This window comes from Dendrobates tinctorius, unplaced genomic scaffold (genome assembly GCF_039654945.1).
Source record: "Dendrobates tinctorius isolate UK_male_01 unplaced genomic scaffold, ASM3965494v1 ptg000116l, whole genome shotgun sequence".
NCBI lineage: Eukaryota > Metazoa > Chordata > Amphibia > Anura > Dendrobatidae > Dendrobates > Dendrobates tinctorius.
In genome coordinates this window covers 43,922,549-43,949,683 of record NW_027361784.1, presented here as the reverse complement: position 1 = coordinate 43,949,683, position 27,135 = coordinate 43,922,549, and the positions used below count along the sequence as shown (strand labels likewise).

The following is a 27,135-nucleotide window of genomic DNA, read 5'->3' as shown; positions in this document are numbered from 1 at the left end:
ATAGGAATAACTAAGAATACCAGCAGCAGTAGAAATACTAGCAGGTGAACTCAGTATCATCAGTAGTAGGAATAATACTAGCAGTAGTATCAATAGTACGAACAATAGTAGAAATATAATAAGCAGTAGTACTAATAGTACCAGCAGAATTAGGAATAATACTAGCAGAAGCAGTATTACTATCAGCAGTAGTATGAATAATAATAGCAGTGGTACTAACATTACTAGCAGTAGTAGAAATATTACTAGTATTAGCACTAATAGTGGTAACAGCAGGAGGTGTAAATCAAGCAATTGCACTAATAGTACCTGTAGTAGTAGGAGTAATTGCAGTAGTACTAATAGTACCAGCAGTAGCAAGAATAATACTATCAGTCTACTGATAGTACAAGAAGTATCAGAAAAATTACTAGCAGTCGTACTAATAGTACAAGCAATTGGAGGTATAATACTAGTAGTAGCAATAAGAGTACCTGCATTAATAGGAATAATACTAGCAGTAGTACTAATACCACCAGCAGTAGTAGGAATAATTCTAGCAGTAGTATAAGTATTAGCATTAGCAGTAATAGAAATAATACTAGCAGTGTAAGTATTACTATCATCAGTAGTAGGAATAATGTTAGTAGTAATTTTATTAGTGTCATCCGTAGAAGGAATAATAGGAATAATATTAGCAGTATTACTAAGAGTACCAGCGTATATTACTAGTAGTAGCACTAATGGTACAACAGTAGTACTAGCAGTAGTACTAATAGTACAAGTAGTAGGAGATATAATTCTAGCAGTAGCTCTAATAGTACTTTTAGTAGTAGGAATAATAATACTAGCAGTAGAACTAATAGTTCCAGCAGTAGTAGGAATAATACTAGCAGTAGTACTAATAGTACCAGTAGTAGGAATAATATTAGCAGTAGCACTATCAGTATCATCAATAGTAGGAATAATACAAGCAGTGGTACTAATAGTACCAGCAGTAGTTGGAACAATATTAGCAGTTCTAATAGTACCAGCAGTAGTAGGAATAATACTAGCAGTAGTGCTAATAATACGAGCAATAGTAGGAATAATACTAGCAGTAGTATAAGTATTTGTATCAGCAGTAATAGAAATAATACTAGCAGTGTAAGTATTACTATCATCAGTAGTAGGAATAATGCAAGTAGTAATTTTATTAGTGTCATCCGTAGTAAGAATAATAGGAATAATACTAGCAGTATTACTAATAGCACCAGCATATATTACTAGTAGTAGCACTAATGGTACAACAGTAGTACTAGCAGTAGTACTAAAGGTACAAGTAGTAGGAGATATAATTCTAGCAGTAGCACTAATAGTACTTTTAGTAGTAGGAATAATATTAGCAGTAATACTAATAGTACCAGCAGCAGTGGGAATAATAATAGCAGTAGTACAAATTTTACTAGCAGTAGCAGAAATATTACTAGCAGTAGTACTAGTAGTATCATCAGTTGTAGGAATAATACTAGCAGTAGTTCTAATAATACGAGCAATAGTAGAAATAATAATAACAATAGTACTAATAGTATCAGCAGTATTAGGAATAATATTAGCAGTATGTTGTGAATTCACTTTCTAGTCTACCTCTGGTTGCTGGTGAGGGTGGTGGAGCTGGTTGTATTGACAGAGGAGTCGTGAGTTCTCTTTCTGGGCTCCCTATGGTGGTTGCAGGAAGTAAGGAAGCTGATCTAATTAACAGAGACCTGCCACCTAAAAATAAGGACGACGATTGGACATCTGGAGTCTCTGACTGGATTTAAGACAGCCGACTCCCTCTCTCCCTGCTGGTGATTTTTCCTGCCTCCTGAGGTCTTCGTTTCCAGTTCAGTCCCTGCAGTCTCAAGCTCAGTGTTCTTTGCTATTGTTCACATTTGATTTGGTTTTGTCTATTCAGTTTTGTGTGGTCAGCCAGCCCCGGCTGGGGCTGTGCTGAATTTCCACTCTTATGTCACTGTATGTGCCAGTTTGCTTTTTGTCCCTTATTAGATTGGCCTCTTTTTGCTCTGTTTTCAGAATATGCCAGAGTGCTGATATAGTGGGTGAAGTCTAGTGACTTCAGGTTTTTTTTTTGCTATCAGACGTATTGGACATTTTTGCAGGGTTTTTTGGCGTGATTGCAGACAGTATCTTTCCTGTCCTTTCTAGTTACTGTGGGCCCCATTGTTTGCTCAGTCTATTTTCCTGCCTGCTTTTGTGTTTTCATTTTGTCTCACCGACAATATATGTTTGGGGGCTATCTATTCCTTTGGGGTCTGCTCTGGGGCAGTTTAGATTTCTTCTTTTCTTGCTTTAGGCTTATTTAGTCCTCTGGCTGTGTCGAGGCGTCAAGAATCATCGTAGGTACGCTCCACGGCTACTGCTTGTTGTGTGGATAGGATTAGGGGTCTGCAATCCGCTTAGTTACCAACCTCTCTGGGTTTCTGCGGCTTAACTTGGTCTTGTTTTTCTCCTCGGTGACCCAATCATAACACAGTAGTAGTACTAATAGTACCAGCAGTAGTGTGAATACTAGCAGTAGTACTAAAAATACCAGCAGTAGTAGTAATAATACTAGCAAGTAATAGTAAAAGTAAGAGCAGTAGTAATACTAGCAGTAGTACTAATAGTACCAGCAGTAGTTTAAATAATACTTGCAGTAGTACTAACAATACCAGTTATAGTTGGAATAATATTAGCAGTAGTACTAATAGTACCAGCAGTTGTAGAAATAACACTAGCAGTATAAGCATTACTATCAACAGTAATAAGAATAATACTATCATTAGTACTAATAGTACCAGAAGTAGTATTAATATCACTAGCAGTGGTTCTAATAATACCAGCAGTAGTAGGAATAATACTAGTAGTAATACTAATAGTAGGAGCAGTAGTTTAAATAATACTAGCAGTAGTACTAACAATACCAGCTATAGTAGGAGTAATATTAGCAGTAGTACTAATAGTACCAGCAGTAGTGGGAATAATAATAGCAGTAGTACAAATTTTACCCGCTGTAGCAGGGATATTACTAGCAGTAGTACTAGTAGTATCAGTTGTAGGAATAATGCTAGCAGTAGTTCTAATAATACAAGCAATAGTAGGAATAATAGCAATAGTACTAATAGTACCAGCAGTATTAGGAATAATATTAGCAGTAGTACTAATAGTACCAGCAGTAGAGTGAATAATACTAGCAGCAGTACTAAAAGTACCAGCAGTAGTAGTAATAATACTAGCAGTAATACTAATAGTAGGAGCAGTAGTAAGAGTAATACTAGCAGTAGTACTAATAGTACCAGGAGTAGTTTAAATAATACTAGCAGTAGTTCTAACAATACCAGTTATAGTAGGAATAATATTAGCAGTAGTACTAATAGTACCAGCAGTAGTAGAAATAACACTAGCAGTATAAGCATTACTATCAGCAGTAATAAGAATAATACTATTACTAGTACTAATAGTACCAGAAGTAGTATTAATATCACTAGCAGTGGTACTAATAATACCAGCAGTAGTTGGAATAATACTAGCAGTAGTACTATTAGTACGATCAATAGCAGAAATATAATTAGCAGTAGTACTAATAGTACCATCAGTAGTAGGAATAATATTAGCAGTAGTATTAATGTATTAATAGTACGAACAATAGTAGGAATATAATTAGCAGTAGTAGGAATAATGTTTGCAGTACTACTAATATTACCATCAATAGTAGAAATATTACTAGTAGTAGTACTAATAGTACCAACCGTAGTACTAGCAGTAGTAGTAGTTGTAGTGCTAACAGTACCAGCAGTAGGAGGTATATTTATAGCAGTCGCAGTAATAGTACCTGCAGTAGTAGGAATAATATTAGCAGTAGTACTAAGAATACCAGCAGTAGTAGAAATACTAGCAGGAGAACTATCAGTATCATCAGTATTAGGAATAATACTAGCAGTAGTATCAATAGTATGAACAATAGTAGAAATATAATTAGCAGTAGTACTAATAGTACCAGCAGAAGTAGGAATAATACTAGCAGAAGCAGTATTACTATCAGCAGTAGTATGAATAATAATAGCAGTGGTACTAACATTACTAGCAGTAGTAGAAATATTACTAGTATTAGCACTAATTGTGGCAACAGCAGGAGGTATAAATCTAGCAATCGCACTAATAGTACCTGTAGTAGTAGGAGTAATTGCAGTAGTACTAATAGTATCAACAGTAGTAGGAATAATACAAGCAGTAATAATAATAGTACCAGCAGTAGCAGGAATAATACTATCAGTCTACTGATAGTACTAGAAGTATTAGAAATATTACTAGCAGTAGTACTAATAGTACCAGCAATTGGAGGTATAAAACTAGTAGTAGCACTAAGAGTACCTGCATTAATAGGAATAATACTAACAGTAGTACTAATAATACCAGCAGTAGTAGGAAAAATACTAGCAGTAGTATAAGTATTAGTATCAGCAGTAATAGAAATAATACTAGCAGTTTAAGTATTACTATAATCAGTAGTAGGAATAATGTTAGCAGTAATTTTATTAGTGTCATCCGTAGAAGGAATAATAGGAATAATACTAGCAGTATTACTAATAGTACCAGCATATATTACTTGTAGTAGCACTAATGGTACAACAGTAGTACTAGCAGTAGTACTAATAGTACAAATAGTAGGAGATATAATTCTAGCAGTAGCACTAATAGTACTTTTAGTAGTAGGAATAATAATACTAGCAGTAGAACTAATAGTACCGGCAGTAGTAGGAATAATAATAGCAGTAGTAATAATAGTACCAGTAGTAGGAATAATATTAGCAGTAGTACTATCAGAATCATCAATAGTAGGAATAATACTACCAGTGGTACTAATAGTACCAGCAGTAGTTGGAACAATATTAGCAGTTCTAATAGTACCAGCAGTAGTAGGAATAATACTAGCAGTAGTGCTAATAATACGAGCAATAGTAGGAATAATACTAGCAGTAGTATAAGTATTTGTATCAGCAGTAATAGAAACAATGCTAGCAGTGTAAGTATTACTATCATCAGTAGTAGGAATAATGCTAGTAGTAATTTTATTAGTGTCATCCGTAGTAGGAATAATAGGAATAATACTAGCAGTATTACTAATAGCACCAGCATATATTACTAGTAGTAGCACTAATGGTACAAAAGTAGTACTAGCAGTAGTACTAAAGGTACAAGTAGTAGGAGATATAAGTCTAGCAGTAGCACTAATAGTACTTTTAGTAGTAGGAATAATATTAGCAGTAATACTAATAGTACCAGCAGTAGTGGGAATAATAATAGCAGTAGTACAAATTTTACTAGCAGTAGCAGGAATAGTACTAGCAGTAGTACTAGTAATATCATCAGTTGTAGGAATAATACTAGCAGTAGTTCTAATAATACGAGCAATAGTAGGAATAATAATAACAATAGTACAAATAGTATCAGAAGTATTAGGAATAATATTAGCAGTATGTTGTGAATTCACTTTCTAGTCTACCTCTGGTTGCTGGTGAGGGTGGTGGAGCTGGTTGTATTGACAGAGGAGTCATGAGTTCTCTTTCTGGGCTCCCTCTGGTGGTTGCAGGAGGTAATGAAGCTGATCTAATTAACAGAGACCTGCCACCTGATAATAAGGACGACGATTGGACATCTGGAGTCTCTGACTGGATTTAAGACAGCCGACTCCCTCTCTCCCTGCTGGTGATTTTTCCTGCCTCCTGAGGTCTTAGTTTCCCATTCAGTCCCTGCAGTCTCAAGCTAAGTGTTCTTTGCTATTGTTCACATTTGATTTGGTTTTGTCCATTCAGTTTTGTGTGGTCAGCCAGCCCCGGCTGGGGCTGTGCTGAATTTCCACTCTTATGTCACTGTATGTGCCAGTTTGCTTTTTGTCCCTTATTAGATTGGCCACTTTTTGCTCTGTTTTCAGAATATGCCAGAGTGCTGATATAGTGGGTGAAGTCTAGTGACTTCAGGGTTTTTTTTGCTATCAGACGTATTGGACATTTTTGCAGGGTTTTTTGGCGTGATTGCAGACTGTATCTTTCCTTTCCTGTCCTTTCTAGTTAGTGTGGGCCCCATCGTTTGCTCAGCCTATTTTCCTGCCTGCTTTTGTGTTTTCATCTTGTCTCACCGACAATATATGTTTGGGGGCTATTTATTCCTTTGGGGTCTGCTCTGGGGCAGTTTAGATTTCCCCTTTTCTTGCTTTAGGCTTATTTAGTCCTCTGGCTGTGTCGAGGCGTCTAGAATCATCGTAGGTACGCTCCACGGCTACTGCTAGTTGTGTGGAAAGGAATAAGGTTTGCAATCCGCTTAGTTACCAACCTCTCTAGGTTTCTGTGGCTTAGCTTGTTCTTGTTTTTCTCCTCGGTGACCCAATCATAACACAGTAGTAGTACTAATAGTACCAGCAGTAGTGTGAATACTAGCAGTAGTACTAAAAATACCAGCAGTAGTAGTAATAATACTAGCAAGTAATACTAAAAGTAAGATCAGTAGTAATACTAGCAGTAGTACTAATAGTACCAGCAGTAGTTTAAATAATACTTGCAGTAGTACTAACAATACCAGTTATAGTTGGAATAATATTAGCAGTAGTACTAATAGTACCAGCAGTTGTAGAAATAACACTTGCAGTATAAGCATTACTATCAACAGTAATAAGAATAATATTATCATTAGTACTAATAGTACCAGAAGTAGTATTAATATCACTAGCAGTGTTTCTAATAATACCAGCAGTAGTAGGAATAATACTAGCAGTAATACTAATAGTAGGAGCAGTAGTTTAAATAATACTAGCAGTAGTACTAACAATATCAGCTATAGTAGGAATAATATTAGCTGTAGTACTAATAGTACCAGCAGTAGTGGGAATAATAATAGCAGTAGTACAAATTTTACCCGCAGTAGCAGGGATATTATTAGCAGTAGTACAAGTAGTATCATCAGTTGTAGGAATAATGCTAGCAGTAGTTCTAATAATACGAGCAATAGTAGGAATAATAGCAATAGTACTAATAGTACCAGCAGTATTAGGAATAATATTAGCAGTAGTACTAATAGTACCAGCAGTAGTGTGAATAATACTAGCAGCAGTACTAAAAGTACCAGCAGTAGTAGTAATAACACTAGCAGTAATACTAATAGTAGGAGCAGTAGTAGGAGTTATACTAGCTGTAGTAGTAATAGTACCAGCAGTAGTTTAAATAATACTAGCAGTAGTACTAACAATACCAGTTATAGTAGGAATAATATTAGCAGTAGAACTAATAGCAACAGCAGTAGTAGAAATAACACTAGCAGTATAAGCATTACTATCAGCAGTAATAAGAATAATACTATCATTAGTAGAGTTGAGCGATACCGTCCGATACTTCAAAGTATCGTATCGGATGGTATCGGCCGATCTTTAAAAAAAGTATCGGTATCGCCGATTCCGATACCGGAAGTTCCATTCAAGTCTATGGGACTTCCGGTATCGGAATAAGAAAAACCCTTTCCTGCCCTTGTACAGCCTCTCTGGGGTCTGTACGGGCCTTTCGGGGGGCTGTGCCGGCCTGCCAGGGGGTCTGTGCAGGCTCCGGTGGTCTGTGCCGGCCTGCCGGGGGGCTGTGCAGGCTCCGGGGGGCAGTGCCGGCCTGCCGGGGGGCTGTGCCGGCCTGCCGGGGGGCTGTGCCGGCCTGCCGGGGGGCTGTGCAGGCTCCGGGGGGCTGTGCCGGCCTGCCGGGGGGCTGTGCCGGCCTGCCGGGGGGCTGTGCAGGCTCCGGGGGTCTGTGCAGGCATCGTCCGATGGGACTACAAGTCCCATCGGGCGATGCCTGCTACCATGACAGTGATTGACACATTAGCCAATGATGGGACAGTAGTAGTCCCATCATCCGGCTAATGTGTTAAATGTAAAAAAAAAAAAAAAAATTACATGCTACATACATACAACATGCATACTACATACATGCTACATTCATACTACATACTACATACATGCTACATTCATACTACATGCAACATACATACTACATATATACTACATGCATGCTACATACATACTACATGCTACATACTACATATATACTACATGCATGCTACATACTACATGCTACATACATACTACATATATACTACATGCATGCTACATACATACTACATACATACTACATGCTACATACATACTACATATATACTACATGCATGCTACATACTACATGCTACATACATACTACATATATACTACATGCATGCTACATACATACTACATGCTACATACATACTACATATATACTACATGCATGCTACATACATACTGCATGCTACATGCATGCTACATACATACTACATACATACTACATGCTACATACATACCACATATATACTACATACATACAATACATTCATACAATACATACATAGACATACAGTACATATAACATAGAGTAACATACTTACCAATACTTGTCACATTGTTCCCCGAAGCCATTGTCTTTCCGGAATAAATATTAATATAACAAACCACAAAAATACTCACCCACGATCCGAAGCAGTCCACGAGTGTGTCCCACGACGATCTTGGGTAGAGAACGGCAGCATCAGATGATGCTGCCGTTCTCTACGGGCTGCAGGAATCCAATGACGGAAGGTAGGTATCCTTCCGCACTGTATTCCTCCGCCACTTAAAAAAAAAAAAGTCCCTAGTCTCACTTTATGCCATTGCTGTGTGGGAAATTCCCACGCAGCAATGGCATAAAGTGAGACTAGGGACTTTTTTTTTTTTAAGTGGCGGAGGAATACAGTGCGGAAGGATACCTACCTTCCGTCATTGGATTCCTGCAGCCCGTAGAGAACGGCAGCATCATCTGATGCTGCAGTTCTCTACCCAAGATCGTCGTGGGACACACTCGTGGACTGCTTCGGATCGTGGGTGAGTATTTTTGTGGTTTGTTATGTTAATATTTATTCCGGAAAGACAATGGCTTCGGGGAACAATGTGACAAGTATTGGTAAGTATGTTACTCTATGTTATATGTACTGTATGTCTATGTATGTATTGTATGAATGTATTGTATGTATGTAGTATATATGTGGTATGTATGTAGCATGTAGTATGTATGTAGCATGTATGTAGCATGCATGTAGCATGCAGTATGTATGTAGCATGCATGTAGTATATATGTAGTATGTATGTAGCATGTAGTATGTATGTAGCATGCATGTAGTATATATGTAGTATGTATGTAGCATGTAGTATGTATGTAGTATGTATGTAGCATGCATGTAGCATGTAGTATGTATGTAGCATGCATGTAGTATATATGTAGTATGTATGTAGCATGCATGTAGTATATATGTAGCATGTATGTAGTATGTATGTGGTATGTATGTAGCATGTAGTATGTATGTAGCATGCATGTAGTATATATGTAGTATGTATGTAGCATGTAGTATGTATGTAGTATGTATGTGGTATGTATGTAGCATGTAGTATGTATGTAGCATGCATGTAGTATATATGTAGTATGTAGTATGTATGTAGTATGTATGTGGTATGTATGTAGCATGTAGTATGTATGTAGCATGCATGTAGTATATATGTAGTATGTAGTATGTATGTAGTATGTATGTGGTATGTATGTAGCATGTAGTATGTATGTAGCATGCATGTAGCATGCATGTAGTATGTATGTAGCATGCATGTAGTATGTATGTAGCACGCATGTAGTATGTATGTAGTATGTATGTAGTATGTATGTAGCATGCAGTATGTATGTAGCATGCATGTAGTATGTATGTAGTATATATGTAGTATGTATGTAGCATGCATGTAGTATGTATGTAGCATGTAGTATGTATGTAGCATGCATGTAGTATGTATGTAGCATGTATGTAGTATGTATGTAGTATATATGTAGTATGTATGTAGCATGTAGTATGTATGTAGCATGCATGTAGTATGTATGTAGTATTTTTTTTTTTTTTTTTTTTTTAACATTTAACACATTAGCCGGATGATGGGACTACTACTGTCCCATCATTGGCTAATGTGTCAATCACTGTCATGGTAGCAGGCATCGCCCGATGGGACTTGTAGTCCCATCGGACGATGCTTGCACAGACCCCCGGACATCAGCACAGCCCCCCGGCAGGCCGGCACAGCCCCCCGGCAGGCCGGTACAGACCCCCACAGGGTGCACAGACCACCGGCAGGCCGGCACAGCCCCCCGGCAGGCCGGCAGAGACCCCGGGCAGTCCACACAGCCCCCCGGCAGGCCGGCAGAGACCCCCGGAAGGCCCGAAATGACGGCGCATCATGATGCGCACACACCGCGCATCATGATGACGTCAGGCCGTCAATCAACTGAACTTCCGATTCCGATGCCGAATTCCGATATTGAAAAAATATCGGAAGTCGGTATCGGAATTCCGATACAGCAAGTATCGGCCGATACCCGATACTTGCGGTATCGGAATGCTCAACACTAATCATTAGTACTAATAGTACCAGAAGTAGCATTAATATCTCTAGCAGTGGTTCTAATAATACCAGCAGTAGTAGGAATAATACTAGCAGTTGTACTATTAGTACGAGCAATAGCAGAAATATAATTAGCAGTAGTACTAATAGTACCATCAGTAGTAGGAATAATATTAGCAGTAGTATTAATGTATTAATAGTACGAACAATAGTAGGAATATAATTAGCAGTAGTAGGAATAATGTTTGCAGTACTACTAATATTACCATCAATAGTAGAAATATTACTAGTAGTAGTACTAATAGTACCAACCGTAGTACTAGCAGTAGTAGTAGTAGGACTAACAGTACCAGCAGTAGGAGGTATATTTATAGCAGTCGCAGTAATAGTACCTGCAGTAGTAGGAATAATATTAGCAGTAGTACTAAGAATACCAGCAGTAGTAGAAATACTAGCAGGAGAACTATCAGTATCATCAGTATTAGGAGTAATACTAGCAGTAGTATCAATAGTACGAACAATAGTAGAAATATAATTAGCAGTAGTACTAATAGTACCAGCAGAAGTAGGAATAATACTAGCAGAAGCAGTATTACTATCAGCAGTAGTATTAATAATAATAGCAGTGGCACTAACATTACTAGCAGTAGTAGAAATATTACTAGCATTAGCACTAATAGTGGCAACAGCAGGAGGTATAAATCTAGCAATCGCACTAATAGTACCTGTAGTAGTAGGAGTAATTGCAGTAGTACTAATAGTATCAGCAGTAGCAGGAATAATGCAAGTAGTAATAATAATAGTACCAGCAGTAGCAGGAATAATACTATCAGTCTACTGATAGTACTAGAAGTATTAGAAATATTACTAGCAGTAGTACTAATAGTACCAGCAATTGGAGGTATAATACTAGTAGCAGCTCTAAGAGTACCTGCATTAATAGGAATAATATTAGCAGTAGTACTAATAATACCAGCAGCAATAGAAATAATGCTAGCAGTGTAAGTATTACTATCATCAGTAGTAGGAATAATGTTAGTAGTAATTTTATTAGTGTCATCCGTAGAAGGAATAATAAGAATAATCCTAGCAGTATTAGTAATAGTACCAGCATATATTACTAGTAGTAGCACTAATGGTACAACAGTAGTACTAGCAGTAGTACTAATAGTACAAGTAGTAGGAGATATAATTCTAGCAGTAGCACTAATAGTACTTTTAGTAGTAGGAATAATACTAGCAGTAGAACTAATAGTACCAGCAGTAGTAGGAATAATACTAGCAGTAGTACTAATAGTACCAGTAGTAGGAATAATATTAGTAGTAGTACTATCAGTATCATCAATAGTAGGAATAATACTACCAGTGGTACTAATAGTACCAGCAGTAGTTGGAACAATATTAGCAGTTCTAATAGTACCAGCAGTAGTAGGAATATTACTAGCAGTAGTGCTAATAATACGAGCAATAGTAGGAATAATACTAGCAGTAGTATAAGTATTTGTATCAGCAGTAATAGAAATAATACTAGCAGTGTAAGTATTACTATCATCAGTAGTAGGAATAATGCAAGTAGTAATTTTATTAGTGTCATCCTTAGTAGGAATAATAGGAATAATACTAGCAGTATTACTGATAGCACCAGCATATATTACTAGTAGTAGCACTAATGGTACAACAGTAGTACTAGCAGTAGTACTAAAGGTACAAGTAGTAGGAGATATAATTCTAGCAGTAGCACTAATAGTACTTTTAGTAGTAGGAATAATATTAGCAGTAATACTAATAGTACCAGCAGCAGTGGGAATAATAATAGCAGTAGTACAAATTTTACTAGCAGTAGCAGGAATATTACTAGCAGTAGTACTAGTAGTATCATCAGTTGTAAGAATAATACTAGCAGTAGTTCTATAATACGAGCAATAATAGGAATAATAATAACAATAGTACTAATAGTATCAGCAGTATTAGGAATAATATTAGCAGTATGTTGTGAATTCACTTTCTAGTCTACCTCTGGTTGCTGGTGAGGGTGGTGGAGCTGGTTGTATTGACAGAGGAGTCGTGAGTTCTCTTTTTGGGCTCCCTCTGGTGGTTGCAGGAGGTAATGAAGCTGATCTAATTAACAGAGACCTGCCACCTGATAATAAGGACGACGATTGGACATCTGGAGTCTCTGACTGGATTTAAGACAGCCGACTCCCTCTCTCCCTGCTGGTGATCTTTCCTGCCTCCTGAGGTCTTAGTTTCCAGTTCAGTCCCTGCAGTCTCAAGCTAAGTGTTCTTTGCTATTGTTCACATTTGATTTGGTTTTGTCTATTCAGTTTTGTGTGGTCAGCCAGCCCCGGCTGGGGCTGTGCTGAATTTCCACTCTTATGTCACTGTATGTGCCAGTTTGCCTTTTGTCCCTTATTAGATTGGCCTCTTTTTGCTCTGTTTTCAGAATATGCCAGAGTGCTGATATAGTGGGTGAAGTCTAGTGACTTCAGGGGTTTTTTTGCTATCAGACGTATTGGACATTTTTGCAGGGTTTTTTGGCGTGATTGCAGACAGTATCTTTCCTTTCCTGTCCTTTCTAGTTAGTGTGGGCCCCATCGTTTGCTCAGCCTATTTTCCTGCCTGCTTTTGTGTTTTCATCTTGTCTCACCGACAATAAATGTTTGGGGGCTATCTATACCTTTGTGGTCTGCTCTGGGGCAGTTTAGATTTCCCCTTTTCTTGCTTTAGGCTTATTTAATCCTCTTGCTGTGTCGAGGCATCTAGAATCATCGTAGGTACGCTCCACGGCTACTGCTAGTTGTGTGGATAGGATTATGGGTCTGCAATCCGCAAAGTTATCAACCTCTTTGGTTTTCTGTGGCTTAGCTTGGTCTTGTTTTCCTCCTCGGTGACCCAATCATAACACAGTAGTACTAATAGTACCAGCAGTAGTGTGAATAATACTAGCAGTAGTACTAAAAGTACCAGCAATAGTAGTAATAATACTAGCAGTAATACTAAAAGTAAGAGCAGTAGTAATACTAGCAGTAGTACTAATAGTACCAGCAGTAGTTTAAATAATACTTGCAGTAGTACTAACAATACCAGTTATAGTTAGAATAATATTAGCAGTAGTACCAATAGTACCAGCAGTTGTAGAAATAACACTAGCAGTATAAGCAATACTTTCAGCAGTAATAAGAATAATACTATCATTAGTACTAATAGTCCCAGAAGTTGTATTAATATCACTAGCAGTGGTACTAATAATACCAGCAGTAGTAGGAATAATACTAGCAGTAATACTAATAGTAGGAGCAGTAGTTTAAATAATACTAGCAGTAGTACTAACAATATCAGCTATAGTAGGAATAATATTAGCTGTAGTACTAATAGTACCAGCAGTAGTGGGAATAATAATAGCAGTAGTACAAATTTTACCCACAGTAGCAGGGATATTATTAGCAGTAGTACAAGTAGTATCATCAGTTGTAGGAATAGTGCTAGCATTAGTTCCAATAATACGAGCAATAGTAGGAATAATAGCAATAGTACTAATAGTACCAGCAGTATTAGGAATAATATTAGCAGTAGTACTAATAGTACCAGCAGTAGTGTGAATAATACTAGCAGCAGTACTAAAAGTACCAGCAGTAGTAGTAATAACACTAGCAGTAATACTAATAGTAGGAGCAGTAGTAGGAGTTATACTAGCTGTAGTAATAATAGTACCAGCAGTAGTTTAAATAATACTAGCAGTAGTACTAACAATACCAGTTATAGTAGGAATAATATTAGCAGTAGTACTAATAGCACCAGCAGTAGTAGAAATAACACTAGCAGTATAAGCATTACTATCAGCAGTAATAAGAATAATACTATCATTAGTACTAATAGTACCAGAAGTAGCATTAATATCTCTAGCAGTGGTTCTAATAATACCAGCAGTAGTAGGAATAATACTAGCAGTTGTACTATTAGTACGAGCAATAGCAGAAATATAATTAGCAGTAGTACTAATAGTACCATCAGTAGTAGGAATAATATTAGCAGTAGTATTAATGTATTAATAGTACGAACAATAGTAGGAATATAATTAGCAGTAGCAGGAATAATGTTTGCAGTACTACTAATATTACCAGCAATAGTAGAAATATTACTAGTAGTAGTACTAATAGTACCAACCGTAGTACTAGCAGTAGTAGTAGTTGTAGTGCTAACAGTACCAGCAGTAGGAGGTATATTTATAGCAGTCACAGTAATAGTACCTGCAGTAGTAGGAATAATATTAGCAGTAGTACTAAGAATACCAGCAGTAGTAGAAATACTAGCAGGAGAACTATCAGTATCATCAGTATTAGGAATAATACTAGCAGTAGTATCAATAGTATGAACAATAGTAGAAATATAATTAGCAGTAGTACTAATAGTACCAGCAGAAGTAGGAATAATACTAGCAGAAGCAGTATTACTATCAGCAGTAGTATGAATAATAATAGCAGTGGTACTAACATTACTAGCAGTAGTAGAAATATTACTAGTATTAGCACTAATAGTGGCAACAGCAGGAGGTATAAATCTAGCAATCGCACTAATAGTACCTGTAGTAGTAGGAGTAATTGCAGTAGTACTAATAGTATCAACAGTAGTAGGAATAATACAAGCAGTAATAATAATAGTACCAGCAGTAGCAGGAATAATACTATCAGTCTACTGATAGTACTAGAAGTATTAGAAATATTACTAGCAGTAGTACTAATAGTACCAGCAATTGGAGGTATAAAACTAGTAGTAGCACTAAGAGTACCTGCATTAATAGGAATAATACTAACAGTAGTACTAATAATACCAGCAGTAGTAGGAAAAATACTAGCAGTAGTATAAGTATTAGTATCAGCAGTAATAGAAATAATACTAGCAGTGTAAGTATTACTATAATCAGTAGTAGGAATAATGTTAGCAGTAATTTTATTAGTGTCATCTGTAGAAGGAATAATAGGAATAATACTAGCAGTATTACTAATAGTACCAGCATATATTACTTGTAGTAGCACTAATGGTACAACAGTAGTACTAGCAGTAGTACTAATAGTACAAGTAGTAGGAGATATAATTCTAGCAGTAGCACTAATAGTACTTTTAGTAGTAGGAATAATAATACTAGCAGTAGAACTAATAGTACCGGCAGTAGTAGGAATAATAATAGCAGTAGTAATAATAGTACCAGTAGTAGGAATAATATTAGCAGTAGTACTATCAGAATCATCAATAGTAGGAATAATACTACCAGTGGTACTAATAGTACCAGCAGTAGTTGGAACAATATTAGCAGTTCTAATAGTACCAGCAGTAGTAGGAATAATACTAGCAGTAGTGCTAATAATACGAGCAATAGTAGGAATAATACTAGCAGTAGTATAAGTATTTGTATCAGCAGTAATAGAAACAATGCTAGCAGTGTAAGTATTACTATCATCAATAGTAGGAATAATGCTAGTAGTAATTTTATTAGTGTCATCCGTAGTAGGAATAATAGGAATAATACTAGCAGTATTACTAATAGCACCAGCATATATTACTAGTAGTAGCACTAATGGTACAAAAGTAGTACTAGCAGTAGTACTAAAGGTACAAGTAGTAGGAGATATAAGTCTAGCAGTAGCACTAATAGTACTTTTAGTAGTAGGAATAATATTAGCAGTAATACTAATAGTACCAGCAGTAGTGGGAATAATAATAGCAGTAGTACAAATTTTACTAGCAGTAGCAGGAATAGTACTAGCAGTAGTACTAGTAATATCATCAGTTGTAGGAATAATAATAATAATAATAATAATAATAATAATCTTTATTTATATAGCGCCAACATATTCCGCAGCGCTTTACAGTTGAACAGTTTCAAACACAACAGTCATAAGTAACAACGTTAACAATACAATAATTAAAGCGAAATAAGACGACCCTGCTCGTGGAGCTTACAATCTACAATGAGGTGGGGGGGATACAAAGCACAGGTTTGTATTTACAATGATGTATTTACAATGACGGTCCAGCCATCTTCAGGGGGTGGGGGTTAGATGGAGATAGTGAATGGGCTACACACACACAAACAGGACTTTGATTACTGAATGTGATAGGCCGCTCTGAACAAATGTGTTTTGAGCGAGCGCCTAAAACTATGCAAATTGTGGATGGTCCTAATATTTTGGGGAAGAGCATTCCAGAGGATTGGCGCAGCACGGGAGAAGTCTTGGAGTCGGGAGTGGGAGGTACGGATTAGGGCAGAGGTTAGTCGAAAGTCATTTGCAGAGCGCAGCGGTCGGTTAGGCCGATAGACAGAAATGAGGGAGGAGATGTAAGGGGGTGCCGCACTGTGGAGAGCTTTGTGGGTGAGAACAAGTACTTTGAATTGTACCCTGTAATGAATTGGCAGCCAGTGTAACGACTGGCGAAGAGCGGACGCGTCTGAGAAACGATTAGCCAGATGGACAACCCTGGCTGCTGCATTAAGGATAGACTGGAGAGGGGAGAGTCGAGTGAGAGGGAGGCCAATTAATAGAGCATTACAGTAGTCTAGGCGGGAGTGGATCAGGGCGACAGTGAGAGTTTTTGTTGTTTCCATGGTGAGAAAAGGGCGGATTCTAGAGATGTTCTTTAGGTGTAAGCGGCATGAGCGGGCAAGAGATTGTATATGGGAGGTGAAGGAGAGATCGGAGTCGAACATAACACCCAGACAGCGCACCTGCTGTCGGGGTGTTATTATGGTGCCACCCACAGAGAGGGAAATGTCAGATTTAGGGAGGTTAGTAGATGGTGGGAGCAGAAGAAGTTCAGTTTTGGAGAGGTTGAGTTTCAGATAGAGAGCAGACATGATGTTGGAGACTGCAGACAGACAGTCAGTGGCGTTCTGTAGTACAGCGGAGGTAAGGTCAGGGGATGATGTGTACAGTTGTGTGTCATCAGCATAAAGATGGTACTGAAAGCCAAATCTGCTGATGGTCTGTCCAATTGGGGCTGTATAGAGAGAGAAGAGAAGGGGGCCAAGGACTGAGCCCTGAGGTACCCCAACAGTGAGAGGAAGAGGAGATGAAGTGGAGACAGAAAACAGAACACTGAAGGAGCGGTCGGAAAGATAGGAGGAGAACCAGGAAAGAGCAGTGTCCTTAATGCCTAGTGACTGGAGCCTAGAGAGTAGGAGAGGATGGTCAACAGTGTCGAAAGCTGCAGAAAGGTCGAGAAGAATGAGCAGAGAATGGTCACCATTACGTTTTGCTGTCAGAAGGTCATTGGTCACTTTGATGAGTGCAGTTTCTGTCGAATGTAGGGGGCGGAAACTGGACTGTGAAGGGTCTAGGAGGGAGTGAGTGGAGAGGTAACGGGTAAGGCGTGAGTATATCAGGCGCTCCAAGAGTTTAGAGATGAAGGGGAGATTGGAGACTGGTCTGTAGTTGTTTGTGCAGGATAGGTCAAGGGTGGGTTTCTTTAGTAATGGAGTAATGATAGAGTGTTTGAAGGAGGAGGGGAAAATGCCAGAGGAGAGGGAGAGATTAAAGATTGTAGTTAGGTGAGTTGTGACGACTGGGGAGAGAGACTGGAGGAGATGTGAGGGAATGGGGTCGGTTGTGCATGTAGTTGGATGAGAAGAGGAGAGGAGCCTGGAGACTTCTTCTTCTGTGATGGGAGCAAATGTGGAGAGTGAGCCAGGGGAAATGCAGGGAGGGATGGGAGTCACTGAACTTGGTGATTGGGAGCGGATTTCCTGACGGATATTGTCTATTTTCTCTATAAAGTGGGAGGCCAGGTCATCAGCGCAAATGTCTGTGATAGGGGCTTGTGCTTTTGGCCTGAGGAGGGAGTGAAAGGTGTCAAAAAGTTTCTTGGGGTTGTTGGATAGTGAGGAGATCAGGGTGGTGAAGTAGGTCTGTTTGGCGAGGTGAAGGGCAGAGTTATATGTCCTTAACATAAATTTGAAGTGTATGAAGTCTTCTGGTGTGTGTGTTTTCCTCCATAAGCGTTCAGCACACCTAGAGCATCGCTGGAGAAATCGGGTTTGCGATGTGAGCCAGGGCTGTTTCACTCTGCGATTGGAGGTTCTGAGGGTGAGGGGAGCTACTTGGTCAAGGGTGCTTCTAAGAGTGTCATTGAAGTGATGTACAGCCAGATCAGGACAGGACAAAGAAGAGATTGGGGACAATGATGAGTGTAGGGAGTCTGAAAGTGTATGAGGGTTAATGGCTTGTAGATTTCTGACTGAATGGTAGGTAGGAGGGTGCTGGGGTGAGCGAGGATTTGTGAGTGTAAAGGAGAGAATGTTGTGGTCAGAGAGGGGAAGCGGTGAGTTATCTAGGTAGGAGATTGAGCAGAGCCGGGCGAAAACCAGGTCCAGGGTGTTACCATCTTTGTGTGTTTCAGAGGTTGAGAGCTGAGAGAAGCCTAGAGAAGTGGTTAGTGATAGAAGCTGGGATGCAGATGTGGAAGTGGGGCTGTTAATGGGGATGTTGAAGTCTCCCAGGATAAGGGTTGGTAGTTCTGAGGACATGAAGTGCGGCAGCCAGGCAGAGAAATGGTCCAGGAAGTGGGTGGGTGAGCCTGGGGGCCGGTATATGACCGCTACTCTGAGGGAGAGGGGACGAAAGAGCCTGATGGTGTGGACTTCAAAAGAAGGGAATGAGAGTGATGGAACTGAGGGGATGACCTGGAAAGTGCATTGTGGGGACAGGAGTATGCCGACTCCACCACCAGGTCTATTTGTCGGTCTCGGGGAATGGGAGAATTGTAAGCCACCATGGGAAATGGCAGCAGGAGAGACAGTGTCAGAATCCTGAATCCAGGTTTCCGTGAGGGCCAACAAATTCAGAGAGTTTTTCAGAAAGTAATTGTGTAGGAAAGGAAGCTTGTTGCATACAGACCGTGGATTCCAAAGGGCACAATTGAAAGAAGGAGATGAAGGAGTGCAAGTGATATTAGTAAGATTATTAAGGTTTCGATGTGAGGTAGGGTAGGGGTTGAGGTTGGGGGATGGTGGACCGGGGTTGGGGGAGATGTCCCCTGAAATCAGTAGGAGCAGGAAGATAAAGAGCAAGTAGTTTTTGGAATTGTATGAAGATTTTATGTGCAGTGTGTTTGGGCAAGATGGGCTGAGGCTTTTTAAGAAGGTGAGAAGTGCATGGGAGCTGTACATGGGAGAAGCAAAGAGAGAGGAGCTGATGTATATGAGTCGTGATGGATAATACTAGCAGTAGTTCTAATAATACGAGCAATAGTAGGAATAATAATAACAATAGTACAAATAGTATCAGAAGTATTAGGAATAATATTAGCAGTATGTTGTGAATTCACTTTCTAGTCTACCTCTGGTTGCTGGTGAGGGTGGTGGAGCTGGTTGTATTGACAGAGGAGTCATGAGTTCTCTTTCTGGGCTCCCTCTGGTGGTTGCAGGAGGTAATGAAGCTGATCTAATTAACAGAGACCTGCCACCTGATAATAAGGACGACGATTGGACATCTGGAGTCTCTGACTGGATTTAAGACAGCCGACTCCCTCTCTCCCTGCTGGTGATTTTTCCTGCCTCCTGAGGTCTTAGTTTCCCATTCAGTCCCTGCAGTCTCAAGCTAAGTGTTCTTTGCTATTGTTCACATTTGATTTGGTTTTGTCCATTCAGTTTTGTGTGGTCAGCCAGCCCCGGTTGGGGCTGTGCTGAATTTCCACTCTTATGTCACTGTATGTGCCAGTTTGCTTTTTGTCCCTTATTAGATTGGCCACTTTTTGCTCTGTTTTCAGAATATGCCAGAGTGCTGATATAGTGGGTGAAGTCTAGTGACTTCAGGGTTTTTTTTGCTATCAGACGTATTGGACATTTTTGCAGGGTTTTTTGGCGTGATTGCAGACTGTATCTTTCCTTTCCTGTCCTTTCTAGTTAGTGTGGGCCCCATCGTTTGCTCAGCCTATTTTCCTGCCTGCTTTTGTGTTTTCATCTTGTCTCACTGACAATATATGTTTGGGGGCTATTTATTCCTTTGGGGTCTGCTCTGGGGCAGTTTAGATTTCCCCTTTTCTTGCTTTAGGCTTATTTAGTCCTCTGGCTGTGTCGAGGCGTCTAGAATCATCGTAGGTACGCTCCACGGCTACTGCTAGTTGTGTGGAAAGGAATAAGGTTTGCAATCCGCTTAGTTACCAACCTCTCTGGGTTTCTGCGGCTTAGCTTGTTCTTGTTTTTCTCCTCGGTGACCCAATCATAACACAGTAGTAGTACTAATAGTACCAGCAGTAGTGTGAATACTAGCAGTAGTACTAAAAATACCAGCAGTAGTAGTAATAATACTAGCAAGTAATACTAAAAGTAAGATCAGTAGTAATACTAGCAGTAGTACTAATAGTACCAGCAGTAGTTTAAATAATACTTGCAGTAGTACTAACAATACCAGTTATAGTTGGTATAATATTAGCAGTAGTACTAATAGTACCAGCAGTTGTAGAAATAACACTTGCAGTATAAGCATTACTATCAACAGTAATAAGAATAATATTATCATTAGTACTAATAGTACCAGAAGTAGTATTAATATCACTAGCAGTGTTTCTAATAATACCAGCAGTAGTAGGAATAATACTAGCAGTAATACTAATAGTAGGAGCAGTAGTTTAAATAATACTAGCAGTAGTACTAACAATATCAGCTATAGTAGGAATAATATTAGCTGTAGTACTAATAGTACCAGCAGTAGTGGGAATAATAATAGCAGTAGTACAAATTTTACCCGCAGTAGCAGGGATATTATTAGCAGTAGTACAAGTAGTATCATCAGTTGTAGGAATAATGCTAGCAGTAGTTCTAATAATACGAGCAATAGTAGGAATAATAGCAATAGTACTAATAGTACCAGCAGTATTAGGAATAATATTAGCAGTAGTACTAATAGTACCAGCAGTAGTGTGAATAATACTAGCAGCAGTACTAAAAGTACCAGCAGTAGTAGTAATAACACTAGCAGTAATACTAATAGTAGGAGCAGTAGTAGGAGTTATACTAGCTGTAGTAGTAATAGTACCAGCAGTAGTTTAAATAATACTAGCAGTAGTACTAACAATACCAGTTATAGTAGGAATAATATTAGCAGTAGAACTAATAGCACCAGCAGTAGTAGAAATAACACTAGCAGTATAAGCATTACTATCAGCAGTAATAAGAATAATACTATCATTAGTACTAATAGTACCAGAAGTAGCATTAATATCTCTAGCAGTGGTTCTAATAATACCAGCAGTAGTAGGAATAATACTAGCAGTTGTACTATTAGTACGAGCAATAGCAGAAATATAATTAGCAGTAGTACTAATAGTACCATCAGTAGTAGGAATAATATTAGCAGTAGTATTAATGTATTAATAGTACGAACAATAGTAGGAATATAATTAGCAGTAGTAGGAATAATGTTTGCAGTACTACTAATATTACCATCAATAGTAGAAATATTACTAGTAGTAGTACTAATAGTACCAACCGTAGTACTAGCAGTAGTAGTAGTAGTAGGACTAACAGTACCAGCAGTAGGAGGTATATTTATAGCAGTCGCAGTAATAGTACCTGCAGTAGTAGGAATAATATTAGCAGTAGTACTAAGAATACCAGCAGTAGTAGAAATACTAGCAGGAGAACTATCAGTATCATCAGTATTAGGAATAATACTAGCAGTAGTATCAATAGTACGAACAATAGTAGAAATATAATTAGCAGTAGTACTAATAGTACCAGCAGAAGTAGGAATAATACTAGCAGAAGCAGTATTACTATCAGCAGTAGTATTAATAATAATAGCAGTGGCACTAACATTACTAGCAGTAGTAGAAATATTACTAGTATTAGCACTAATAGTGGCAACAGCAGGAGGTATAAATCTAGCAATCGCACTAATAGTACCTGTAGTAGTAGGAGTAATTGCAGTAGTACTAATAGTATCAGCAGTAGCAGGAATAATGCAAGTAGTAATAATAATAGTACCAGCAGTAGCAGGAATAATACTATCAGTCTACTGATAGTACTAGAAGTATTAGAAATATTACTAGCAGTAGTACTAATAGTACCAGCAATTGGAGGTATAATACTAGTAGCAGCTCTAAGAGTACCTGCATTAATAGGAATAATATTAGCAGTAGTACTAATAATACCAGCAGCAATAGAAATAATGCTAGCAGTGTAAGTATTACTATCATCAGTAGTAGGAATAATGTTAGTAGTAATTTTATTAGTGTCATCCGTAGAAGGAATAATAAGAATAATCCTAGCAGTATTAGTAATAGTACCAGCATATATTACTAGTAGTAGCACTAATGGTACAACAGTAGTACTAGCAGTAGTACTAATAGTACAAGTAGTAGGAGATATAATTCTAGCAGTAGCACTAATAGTACTTTTAGTAGTAGGAATAATACTAGCAGTAGAACTAATAGTACCAGCAGTAGTAGGAATAATACTAGCAGTAGTACTAATAGTACCAGTAGTAGGAATAATATTAGCAGTAGTACTATCAGTATCATCAATAGTAGGAATAATACTAACAGTGGTACTAATAGTACCAGCAGTAGTTGGAACAATATTAGCAGTTCTAATAGTACCAGCAGTAGTAGGAATAATACTAGCAGTAGTGCTAATAATACGAGCAATAGTAGGAATAATACTAGCAGTAGTATAAGTATTTGTATCAGCAGTAATAGAAATAATACTAGCAGTGTAAGTATTACTATCATCAGTAGTAGGAATAATGCAAGTAGTAATTTTATTAGTGTCATCCGTAGTAGGAATAATAGGAATAATACTAGCAGTATTACTGATAGCACCAGCATATATTACTAGTAGTAGCACTAATGGTACAACAGTAGTACTAGCAGTAGTACTAAAGGTACAAGTAGTAGGAGATATAATTCTAGCAGTAGCACTAATAGTACTTTTAGTAGTAGGAATAATATTAGCAATAATACTAATAGTACCAGCAGCAGTGGGAATAATAATAGCAGTAGTACAAATTTTACTAGCAGTAGCAGGAATATTACTAGCAGTAGTACTAGTAGTATCATCAGTTGTAAGAATAATACTAGCAGTAGTTCTATAATACGAGCAATAATAGGAATAATAATAACAATAGTACTAATAGTATCAGCAGTATTAGGAATAATATTAGCAGTATGTTGTGAATTCACTTTCTAGTCTACCTCTGGTTGCTGGTGAGGGTGGTGGAGCTGGTTGTATTGACAGAGGAGTCGTGAGTTCTCTTTTTGGGCTCCCTCTGGTGGTTGCAGGAGGTAATGAAGCTGATCTAATTAACAGAGACCTGCCACCTGATAATAAGGACGACGATTGGACATCTGGAGTCTCTGACTGGATTTAAGACAGCCGACTCCCTCTCTCCCTGCTGGTGATTTTTCCTGCCTCCTGAGGTCTTAGTTTCCAGTTCAGTCCCTGCAGTCTCAAGCTAAGTGTTCTTTGCTATTGTTCACATTTGATTTGGTTTTGTCTATTCAGTTTTGTGTGGTCAGCCAGCCCCGGCTGGGGCTGTGCTGAATTTCCACTCTTATGTCACTGTATGTGCCAGTTTGCCTTTTGTCCCTTATTAGATTGGCCTCTTTTTGCTCTGTTTTCAGAATATGCCAGAGTGCTGATATAGTGGGTGAAGTCTAGTGACTTCAGGGTTTTTTTTGCTATCAGACGTATTGGACATTTTTGCAGGGTTTTTTGGCGTGATTGCAGACAGTATCTTTCCTTTCCTGTCCTTTCTAGTTAGTGTGGGCCCCATCGTTTGCTCAGCCTATTTTCCTGCCTGCTTTTGTGTTTTCATCTTGTCTCACCGACAATAAATGTTTGGGGGCTATCTATACCTTTGTGGTCTGCTCTGGGGCAGTTTAGATTTCCCCTTTTCTTGCTTTAGGCTTATTTAATCCTCTTGCTGTGTCGAGGCATCTAGAATCATCGTAGGTACGCTCCACGGCTACTGCTAGTTGTGTGGATAGGATTATGGGTCTGCAATCCGCTAAGTTATCAACCTCTCTGGTTTTCTGTGGCTTAGCTTGGTCTTGTTTTCCTCCTCGGTGACCCAATCATAACACAGTAGTACTAATAGTACCAGCAGTAGTGTGAATAATACTAGCAGTATTACTAAAAGTACCAGCAATAGTAGTAATAATACTAGCAGTAATACTAAAAGTAAGAGCAGTAGTAATACTAGCAGTAGTACTAATAGTACCAGCAGTAGTTTAAATAATACTTGCAGTAGTACTAACAATACCAGTTATAGTTGGAATAATATTAGCAGTAGTACCAATAGTACCAGCAGTTGTAGAAATAACACTAGCAGTATAAGCAATACTTTCAGCAGTAATAAGAATAATACTATCATTAGTACTAATAGTCCCAGAAGTTGTATTAATATCACTAGCAGTGGTACTACCAGCAGTAGTAGGAATAATACTAGCAGTAATGCTAATAGTAGGAGCAGTAGTTTAAATAATACTTGAAGTAGTACTAACAATATCAGCTATAGGAGGAATAATATTAGCTGTAGTACTAATAGTACCAGCAGTAGTGGGAATAATAATAGCAGTAGTACAAATTTTACCCGCAGTAGCAGGGATATTATTAGCAGTAGTACAAGTAGTATCATCAGTTGTAGGAATAATGCTAGCAGTAGTTCTAATAATACGAGCAATAGTAGGAATAATAGAAATAGTACTAATAGTACCAGCAGTATTAGGAATAATATTAGCAGTAGTACTAATAGTACCAGCAGTAGTGTGAATAATACTAGCAGCAGTACTAAAAGTACCAGCAGTAGTAGTAATAACACTAGCAGTAATACTAATAGTAGGAGCAGTAGTAGGAGTTATACTAGCTGTAGTAATAATAGTACCAGCAGTAGTTTAAATAATACTAGCAGTAGTACTAACAATACCAGTTATAGTAGGAATAATATTAGCAGTAGTACTAATAGCACCAGCAGTAGTAGAAATAACACTAGCAGTATAAGCATTACTATCAGCAGTAATAAGAATAATACTATCATTAGTACTAATAGTACCAGAAGTAGCATTAATATCTCTAGCAGTGGTTCTAATAATACCAGCAGTAGTAGGAATAATACTAGCAGTTGTACTATTAGTACGAGCAATAGCAGAAATATAATTAGCAGTAGTACTAATAGTACCATCAGTAGTAGGAATAATATTAGCAGTAGTATTAATGTATTAATAGTACGAACAATAGTAGGAATATAATTAGCAGTAGTAGGAATAATGTTTGCAGTACTACTAATATTACCAGCAATAGTAGAAATATTACTAGTAGTAGTACTAATAGTACCAACCGTAGTACTAGCAGTAGTAGTAGTTGTAGTGCTAACAGTACCAGCAGTAGGAGGTATATTTATAGCAGTCGCAGTAATAGTACCTGCAGTAGTAGGAATAATATTAGCAGTAGTACTAAGAATACCAGCAGTAGTAGAAATACTAGCAGGAGAACTATCAGTATCATCAGTATTAGGAATAATACTAGCAGTAGTATCAATAGTATGAACAATAGTAGAAATATAATTAGCAGTAGTACTAATAGTACCAGCAGAAGTAGGAATAATACTAGCAGAAGCAGTATTACTATCAGCAGTAGTATGAATAATAATAGCAGTGGTACTAACATTACTAGCAGTAGTAGAAATATTACTAGTATTAGCACTAATAGTGGCAACAGCAGGAGGTATAAATCTAGCAATCGCACTAATAGTACCTGTAGTAGTAGGAGTAATTGCAGTAGTACTAATAGTATCAACAGTAGTAGGAATAATACAAGCAGTAATAATAATATTACCAGCAGTAGCAGGAATAATACTATCAGTCTACTGATAGTACTAGAAGTATTAGAAATATTACTAGCAGTAGTACTAATAGTACCAGCAATTGGAGGTATAAAACTAGTAGTAGCACTAAGAGTACCTGCATTAATAGGAATAATACTAACAGTAGTACTAATAATACCAGCAGTAGTAGGAAAAATACTAGCAGTAGTATAAGTATTAGTATCAGCAGTAATAGAAATAATACTAGCAGTGTAAGTATTACTATAATCAGTAGTAGGAATAATGTTAGCAGTAATTTTATTAGTGTCATCCGTAGAAGGAATAATAGGAATAATACTAGCAGTATTACTAATAGTACCAGCATATATTACTTGTAGTAGCACTAATGGTACAACAGTAGTACTAGCAGTAGTACTAATAGTACAAGTAGTAGGAGATATAATTCTAGCAGTAGCACTAATAGTACTTTTAGTAGTAGGAATAATAATACTAGCAGTAGAACTAATAGTACCGGCAGTAGTAGGAATAATAATAGCAGTAGTAATAATAGTACCAGTAGTAGGAATAATATTAGCAGTAGTACTATCAGAATCATCAATAGTAGGAATAATACTACCAGTGGTACTAATAGTACCAGCAGTAGTTGGAACAATATTAGCAGTTCTAATAGTACCAGCAGTAGTAGGAATAATACTAGCAGTAGTGCTAATAATACGAGCAATAGTAGGAATAATACTAGCAGTAGTATAAGTATTTGTATCAGCAGTAATAGAAACAATGCTAGCAGTGTAAGTATTACTATCATCAGTAGTAGGAATAATGCTAGTAGTAATTTTATTAGTGTCA

The 27,135-nt window shown here is 37.8% G+C and overlaps 1 protein-coding gene across 1 annotated transcript in view; it reads left to right on the top strand.

Annotated features, from left to right (window-relative positions):
* Window positions 1-27,135, top strand: part of FAM135B (family with sequence similarity 135 member B) — a 267,009-nt gene that overhangs the window by 21,891 nt on the left and 217,983 nt on the right. The gene's annotated exons all lie outside the window — the stretch shown is intronic.